The sequence below is a fragment of the Lepisma saccharinum genome, chromosome 28 (assembly GCF_977018435.1).
Source record: "Lepisma saccharinum chromosome 28, izLepSacc3.1, whole genome shotgun sequence".
NCBI classification, from domain to species: Eukaryota; Metazoa; Arthropoda; class Insecta; order Zygentoma; family Lepismatidae; genus Lepisma; species Lepisma saccharinum.
In genome coordinates this window covers 21,242,819-21,252,315 of record NC_139256.1, presented here as the reverse complement: position 1 = coordinate 21,252,315, position 9,497 = coordinate 21,242,819, and the positions used below count along the sequence as shown (strand labels likewise).

Genomic DNA, 9,497 nt, shown 5'->3' with positions numbered 1-9,497 from the left:
CAACCAAAGTGAGGTAGGAATATGCACACAAAGTATAAGAATCTAAACGAAAGCAGAAATGTGTTTGGTATACAAACTCTCTCTCTGTCTGGGAAAAATAATAAGGAATAATATATGAATAGCTCAGGAGTAAAACATGAAGTGACATTTTGTTCACTTTTTTAATTACTATGTAAAATAAGCCATCCTTCAATTTCCGAGTAAAATTCCCATGTCATGCAATTTTCATTGGTCTCAGTTCCAACGAACCTGAGAGTTTAAGATTTTATATTTGTAAGAAGTTAAGATTTTTAAAATGTTTGTTACTTCAAATAATGTGCAAGTTGTCACAGACAATTATAGTTAGACTGATACAGTTGTAGTTGAAACTTTTATATATGTTTATAAATACGTCAAAATCTGTTCCTGTTGACGTCACTTTCTCATCTCAGCCAAGGAAGTGAACCCACCTGAATGTTCCTCACCTTACGACAGACTGAGTTTGAAAAACAGGTGAAGGGGAAGAATAATAAGAACTTCGAAACGGAGAGTTTTGAAGTAAAAAATTTGGGATTTCGAGTTTTCTTCTTGCCGATAAGTTGAAAGTAAACAATTAATTATGTAATTTGACTTTCGCTATATGTGAGTGAATTGCCCAACGTTAGTATTGAATGTTCTTGTGTTTTATTGGTAAGTGATTAGGAAATATAAGAGATTGTAAAACTCCGTTTAACTTTGAATACTGTGTTGTGTTTCTTTTCTACCCAGCAAGCCCTGATAATTTGCAAAGATTCTCATGTTCCCGACTAAAGGAGTAGCGGACTAACTTTGTGACGACTGGTGTACAACCGGGGTGGACGTTGCACAGTAAAGCCTTCTAAAATTGGTGAACACAACACGAAAACAATTTGTATACATTATAGCTTCTAACAGTGGCGGAGATTAGGCGGGGCGAGAGGTGGCATTTGCCCCCCTCCACTTCGCCAGTTTTGCCCCCGCACTATGCTAAATTTTATCTACAAAGGGACTACCTACTGTCTACTGTCTTTGCCCCCCCCCCCCCCCGCCGTTTTGGAACCTTGGAACCCAATCGCCGCCACTGGCTTCTAATAACCTTTTTTTCTTAACGAACTCAGAAATAACCAAAATGTTACTCACCATGTTTTACAGCCGAACCCTTCAATAGCCAAAAGCTGCTCTCCATGCATATTGCAACCCAGCTCGTAGCTATATATTTTGGCACTCTAAGCACAGTGTTGCCACAATATGAGGGCACAATTTCCCTTTCTAAGAGACAGCATTTCCCTTTTCGGACTAATTTTTCCCTTCACCTAAAAATATCAAATACTAATAATAACAATAATAAAAAGCTTGTAGTATCAGCAGTTGTAATTATTGATATTATTATTAGTGCTGGTGGTGGCCAATTTGGAATAAATAAAATATATTAAACAAATTTTTCACATGTCAGCTTCATCGCTTTTTTGCCAGATGTCCCAGATTTGAATCCTGGTCAGCAACCATTAAATCGTTAATCCTCATTGTTACTGTTATCGGAAGATGCATAAAAGCGACGTACGTACAATAAACTTAACAGAAATAGATACAGGTTTATATTCAAAGGATCATAATGAGAAGGAACAGAAACAAATATAAAGATTAAAATGTGGATATGAAATTGGAAATTAAGAAACTGTAATAGTGTGGCCGCGGTGGCTCAGTCGGTAACGCGTCTGACTACCATGCTAAAGGTCCCGGGTTCGATCCCCGGCCGGTTCAAATCCGGGAACTTTTCTAACGATGGAAGCGGCTCCGGCGCCCACCCAGCGTCGAATAACATGGGTACCTGGGGGAAACCCTGGGGGGTAAAGGCGGTCAGGGGCGTGATGCTGATCACATCACCCCCACTCACGACCGGATCAAGAAAGTGTGGGGCGTTACCCCCACACCCCCTATACGCCTTCATGGCGTGGTGCTATGCACAGGGGAACACTTTACCTTTTTTTAATAGTGTAGTCAGTTGTCTTTAAAATTTACCTGAAATTGTGGTATTTTTCATCAAAATTCCTTTCCCTTTTGACTAAAAATTCGGTCCGAATTTCCCTGCAAAAGGGAAATTTCCCTTCATGTGGCAACACTGTCTAAGCAGCGTTTTTGTTTTGTTCCACCCCACCCTCTTTTCTAACAACCAATCACCGACATTTTATGTGCGTCTTTCGATATTTTCTTCTTATGACATGTTTCATCATCATATTTACATCCTTCAACAATTAACCAACAATAAGGCAGGGTAAAGCAATATAAAATATCCCGAGGAGAGCGAAAGTGCTTTCGATTTGCTTCGGCTAGTGGTCCATTGTTCTCGGCTTAAATAGGTAGCATACGCATGGCCATATTTCAATCAGTAAGTGTCGTCCATAAAATAATCATTGTTTTTTCAGTCTTCCTATATGTTGTGTACATTAATGCATAGCCTCTATTGAGTTTGAGTTCTTTGCTTTAACTCCACTTTTATGTGATAGGATAATTGGGACTGGACCTACAGTTTTAAAGTGGGATACGAATCACTATGCGCCTCCACCGGTTGTCAAACTCTGGATGCCTTGATTACAAGGCGCGAAGTTACCACTGCGTCATTAGGGAAGGTCATAGTATTTGAGTATTGATGTAACGTGTATAAGTATGAAACGAGAACACGTTTAATCAGGGTGCGAACACCTGCTCTATCCGTAGCTTTCTCCCCTTCTCTACCATTATGCGCGGCCTTCCTCCAGAGATTCCCGGGATAGGGTATATCTACACAAGCAAGCGAAATTATATGTTTTACTCCTTAACAAATTTATTCATTTATTTGAATCAAAAAATGAATCCATTTTTAGATCAGTGAAAAATATACTCCGATTTCATTCTGAGTATCTTCAGCTGACAGCCCGAATCTAACTAGCAAAGCCTATCAACAGCGTAGCAAGTAGCGATAGGTGCTGAGTTGAGATGACGTCAGTGTCTCGCTCGTTGATTGGATATTTAGGGAGACATGACTCGCTCCAGATGTAACGAATATCATTTTAATAACATTCCCATGTAACAATTAAAGACAATAACATTATTATGAAGTCTTGCGTTGTTTCGTCTACACACCATTGCAAATTTTCAACATGCTCAGGAACATTTTTTTAAGAAATCTTTAAAATCTTTATAATAGCCTTGACTTTTTAAAACAAAAGAGGTAAGATCTGCTATGGATACATGGGTTCTGGATATGGAAAAGTGGCAGAGTACACAATGAATAATTCTTAAAAAGAGAAATATTTGGTTAACTAGAATTACAAGTTATAACTAAAGCAGTTAACTATGTGAGTAACTGTGTAATTCTCTGAAATTTTAGATTTAGTAGATGTTTTATTCAATGCTGCCATGTGTGATTCCTCTACAGATTTAAAGCGTGGGTGTGAATTTTTATGGCATTATGGCTTTTTACAGTACCAAATATCAGCATGGAATTTACTCGCTATTGTCTTATTCAAAATTGTTGAATCTTATTACAGAGTTTGTCATATATTGGAAAGTTAAGTAATAGATTGCCCTTATTTCTTTCGAAATAGAATAAATGTGAAAATGAAATAGGAGAAATCGCCAGGGGTACCGGGTTCGAATCATGGCCTAGGCATGGATGTTTGTGAGTGTAAATTCATGAATCTAATCATATCATAACTTATCCCATCTTTGCAAATTAGCCAAAAGTGGCACAAAAAGCGAATTAAAGTAAAAAGAAATCAATCAATCAAATAGGAGAATTAAGGGTGGAAAGGAGAAGAAGGATAGAAAAATACCGATGAAGGAGAATCAGAGTGTATGAAGGAAGGGGAAACATTTGTAATGTAAATTAAGAGATGGAGAAGACGAAGATAGTGTGAGAGAGATAGAGAGAGAGAGAGAGAGAGAGAGAAGGAGAGAGAGAGAGGGAGGGAGGGGGGAGAGAGAGAGAAAGGGAGTAAGAGAGAGAAGGAGAGAGAGACAGGGAGAGAGAGATGATGATGTAAAATAAAAGAAATAGACATGTTACCAGAGCTTCATGGGTAAAGCAAATATTTTTCTTCCTTCCAATTCAGTTCATTATTTATCCTTATCGTTGCGAATAATGCAGAAATATATAAAAGCGACGTTAAAATCCAAAATAACAGAAATAAATGGAAAAATGAAATAATTCCTGATAATTTAGACAGAATTAGAGAATACGTAGAGTTTATATAACCAATAGACACTGGCGTACGCAGAGAGGGGCTGATGGGGCTACAGTTCCCTCCGAAATTTTCAGAAAAACCTTTTCAAATTAGAGCAGTAAAGTACTTGGGAAAAGAGACCGATAAATGCAAACTTCGGTTTAAAATTACCCCGATTGTCATTTTTGTCGATATAAAGTTCTACATATCTTATTGTGTATAACGTTCCCCTAGAAATCAGCCATGTCCTATCCACCTTTACAATTCAGACCCCTCCCGAAGAAAATCCTGCGCACGCCAGTGGCAATAGAGAGAGAAAGTGATGTAGAATATAAAGAATAGTTGATTTTTCTTCGATATGCTTCTTTTTGAGAATATTTGTAAAAGGTAGCACAAAGGAAAAGGAAAATAAAATTATAATTTTTTCTGTGTCACTTCCTATCTATTTAAATATACAAATTTCATTTCTCCCTTTGCGCGCTTTCCTTTATACGAAAATGTAATACCTTTTTCAGACTTATAATTCTACAGACACGAAATGAATTGAATACTTAGAAAAATATTTTAAAACAAAGAACACACAAATGAACACAACCAAGGTAAAATACAATAAAAGTACATGTTTTTGCTTTAAAAAAGATATGGTTTTAATGAAGATGATTCTTTCTTAATTTACACACATTCAGCATTTAACAGGGCCCTGAGAAAAAAAAATATGGAGAATGTCGATTGCAAATTGCGTTAACTTGGAATTTGGTCTCTTCAGCTTTGTATGTGTAATACTTGCTTACAGCTGTAGATTGATCACGTGATCATAGGAATAATGAGATTTCAGCGGATATTTTCTCTCCTGCAAGATAAAAAAGAAAGGCAATGATTAGGATCACATGTTTTATTAATGTACTAAGTCGCACAAACAGAAATTGTTGCTCTTTGCCGTATGCCTTAAACGTCCGCAACCCAGCCATAGGGAAATGCTTAACGGGTTACCTAACTGCCAGGATACTCAAGAATGAGTGGAAATTCTAAAGCCAAAGTGTCTCAAAGCTCCATACATGCTTTAATATGTGGACATATTACTTTTCTCTGTGTAGTACACTTTACAAAACTCTTCATTTACCTTTATGTACACACCTTTCCTTTTCCACAGTGGCGGCGATTGGGTTCCAAAACTTGGGGGGCAAGGACAGTTTACTTTACGTTTATACATAAGATTTAGAATAGTGCGGAGGAAAAAGTAGCAAAAAGTAGGGAGCAACTGCCCCCATACTCCTCACTAATCACCGCCACTGTATATACAGAAAAATGTATACTCCGAAGCCCAATGATAATAACAAGCTTAGTTTAGAAAATTGAACTATTACAATACACGATGGGGATAATTACTGTAGTGAAGTAGAAAACCAATATTATACCTTTACTTATAGTAAATAAATTAATACTTTTTGACTGCTTTATTATATTTTAATATAAAAAAATGCATTTGAATAAAAAAAATTAACCGATGTGTTGTTCTTCATTGAGATTATGTTATTATCAACGTTCTCAAAGTAAATCAGCTCAATTTAAGAGTGTATTTTGGAATACATATGAAAAGTTGCATTATGATGCTGGTGCTTCCATCTGTGCTCTGGTGAACAAAGTAAAAACCAGTCTACATTTGTCGCTATTTAAACTGTACGTTAATATCCATTGTTCCATTTTCAGTTTGAGTTCTTTTTTACACTATACGTTTCGAGAGCGTACCTTCTCTCATCGCAGATAGGTAAATCAAATGTCGTAGGTTCGAATCCACTTAAAGGGACAAATAGTTGGCCTTATATTGAGAGAAAAGATCTCTTGAAATGTGGACTCTAAGGCTTCCTTTCGAGTCAAGGCAGACATTGGCTCTTAAAGTCTCCTTATTTAGAGCTGAACTAGTGATAGAAACATGTCTAACTGCGTTAAGATAAAAAATTAGAAAACCGTGCTCACCAAGATGAAGCGTTTAACCGTAGTAGCCAAGACCATAGCCATAGCCGTATGGGTAGCCGTAGCCATATCCGTATCCGGCGTAGCCAAGGTTGTAGGCAGCTGGATAAGCGTAGCCGTAGCCAAGTCCATATCCACCGTAGAGGAGGCCCCTCTTGTCCCTGGTCTGCTGCTCTTCAGCGGCGAAAACTGCCACGAGGGCGAAGAGGAGGAAAATAGCCTGTGGAGAAAGAAGATGATTAGTACTGGATCTGTGGCGTGCCCAAGGGGGGTTGGTGGGGTCACAACCCCCTTTAGACAAGCATTCATAAAAAACAGTACGCCAAAGTCAAGAAATGATGGCAAATGAGGACTGTCTACTAAAGAAATATACATACCCCCCCTTGAAAATCCTGTGTACGTCACTGATCAGGACTAGTGTGCTTTCTTCTGCAGTAATTACATCTCGGTGCGTTCTCCCATTCTGTCAGAAATCGCAGTAACTACTTGTTTACAATGGTAGAGTGAATTAGCCGATGTTTTGTTCTAGTCAGCGTACATTATTAAAGCTCAACATTTCATTTGCAAATTTCTGGCTGTCATATATGGTGTCGATGTCCACAGTGTGGCGGAATGGTTAGCACGGCCCTCTTCGTCGCCATGAGTCCCGGATTCGAATGGGTGTTCTTTGTGATTGTTCCTTCATCGTCGCGATTAGCAGCAGATGTACCGTCATGAAAAAAAAAAACTTCCCCCGTAGAGCCTTAATACCAGTAGACTTATGGGGAAGTATTTCTATCCACGATTGTACACACAGAACTCAGAATCCATCAAATAAACGTTGATGCACTTTTAGTGCATCAACTGACACAGTTTAATGTAGTTTTGGTTTCTTTAATCGCGTCTAATCGTCTCAAGTGATGAACTGTATTCCACAGTACGCAGATGATACAAGCACAAAAATACGTCACTGGCGGTTTCTGCACTTTATTGTGTAACAGGAGCCAACACTTCTGGGCCAACTGACACATTTGTGGATTCTGTATGTAGAGTGGCAGTGATTAGGGGGGTGGGGGCGAGGGGAGAAGTTGCCCCCACTTTTTGCCACTTTTGCCCCCGCACTATGCTAAACCTTATGTATAAAGTCAAAGTAAACTTTCCTGCCCCCCCCTAAGTTTTGGAACCCAATCGCCGCCACCAGTCGTCACATAAGAAAGTCACTCTTCTCGTAATGAGCACAGAAGATGAACAAACTCTGGCTTATAGGTTCATACGACCTATCATTGGGTTTAGTGTGGCAAATGAAAATGTGACATTTTATAAAGATCTTATGAGCTACGAAACGTTATGGATAGGCATTTCCTTCCGGACTACCAGAGCGATTACTAATCACCGCAAGACAGTATCTTCTTCATGTCATCAACATGTCTTTTTTTAAACTATACTGATGCAATTTACAGTACTGTTTTAAACATGACAGAAATGCATCAAATCGTTAGGAGTAGATCTAATATATAGATAATTCCATCGAAAGTGTGAAACTACTTAACATGTATGTTGTCAGACACTTTAAAAACAAGCACTAACATTTTTACTTGTTAACTACAATTTTCATATAGACTGTGTCGCGACAGGTTGTCGTATACATGCTGTAGTGTGGAATATTACAATGAACTTACAACAAGGCTGCATGTAATGCTTTTGTGTCCGGATGCCCAATAGTACAAAAAACTTTACGAAACCCAAATGGCACAGTGGTAAAATCGTCACTTTGCAATCAAGAGCTCCCATGTTTGGTTCCTCGTGTGTGCACTTTGCATCATGCTTAGGAGAGAAATAAAGCATAAAAGTGGTCAGTACACGAAACTAGACCGTACTTCTTTGTATCGCCTTGTAATCAAAGGGTCCAGAGTTCGATTTCACGATTGATTCGCCCCGACTTGCTTCAATCAACTTGAAACCGAATATACTAATCGCTGTTTCTGTTGCACATAACGTAATGATAGCAGAATTTGGCTAGAGAAATTTAACTTTCTGGCTATATTTGCAGGTTAGAATAAGAATGGCTCTTGAATTCATGTTGTTAAAAATTATTTAATGCACTTCGCCAGTATGAATCGTAGTTGGCAATTCAATGTTTGTTAACACCGCGTTACCATGATTGTAAACAAATGCAAAAATGTGTGTGAGTTTTCGTGCGGACATGGGTTAGATCTACACTTCTATGACAAGAATTGTAACGACAGATATACTACTGTAGGTACTGCCAATCCGATGGTAAGAATTGTAACGGAATGTACTACTGGATGTACTGTAAGTTGATTCAGTGGCAAGAATTGTAACGGAATGTACTACTGGATGTACTGTAAGTTGATTCAGTGGCAAGAATTGTAACGGAATGTACTACTGGATATACTGTAAGTTGATTCAGTGGCAAGAATTGTATCGGAATGTACTACTGGATGTACTGTAAGTTGATTCAGTGGCAAGAATTGTAACGGAATGTACTACTGGATGTACTGTAAGTTGATTCAGTGGCAAGAATTGTAACGGAATGTACTACTGGATGTACTGTAAGTTGATTCAGTGGCAAGAATTGTAACGGAATGTACTACTGGAGATATAGTAAGTTGATTCGATGGTAATATGTGTAACGAAAGATACTACTAGAGGTTCTGTAAGTCGGAGATGGCAGATTTAAGAGTTTCGTGGCAAGTGTGAAAGTCCACAGTTATGGATACTCACCAAGACCTTCATGATTGTTGATTCTTCTTGCCGAGCTGCCAGCTAGATACCCCGGATTCAGCTCTACCCATTTTTATACCCATCGGAATCCATCCCGTCGGCAAGGTCAGACCCCCTCCTCCTCCTCCACCTCCCAAGCACCACCAAGTTCCGGCAATGTGAATTCTGTGAGGAAGCATGCTCTTGTAAATCTGTCAACGACCACAGCGTTCGAGTTCCCTTTTTTTTTTCACTGATGACTACGCCCTTGGAACCTCCTATCTTCCGTGCCCACCTTGAGCTGGAAGCCACGAGGCGTGTCTCTCCATGCGTTACCACACACACACACACACGCACACATGCGTACTCGGAATGCTTGGAGGTCTGGAAGTTTCCTGATGACTATCCAGAAAGTTTGGAGGAAGGGAGGGACTGGTGAAAATTACCTTTGTTCTCTTTGTAGTTCGGGATATCCTCTTTCCTTGAAGAATTTGCCGACTTGGTGGAAGGAGGAAGAGGGGGGCAATGATTGCTCAAACAACTTGCGGTACCGCGCACGCAATTTATTAGCAAACATAGCAACATGACGCGTACATAGCTTCTCTTGAGGCTCTGGAATGAGCT

General features: G+C 39.0%; 1 long non-coding RNA gene across 1 annotated transcript; it reads right to left on the bottom strand.

Annotated features, from left to right (window-relative positions):
• Positions 1-4,808: 4,808 nt before the first annotated feature.
• Positions 4,809-8,979, bottom strand: LOC145980970 (uncharacterized). The gene is made up of 3 exons (XR_014440905.1): positions 8,895-8,979; positions 6,174-6,390; positions 4,809-5,049 (listed from the first exon to the last, which is right to left on the bottom strand). It is a non-coding gene; the product is annotated as an uncharacterized LOC145980970 (long non-coding RNA).
• Positions 8,980-9,497: the final 518 nt, after the last annotated feature.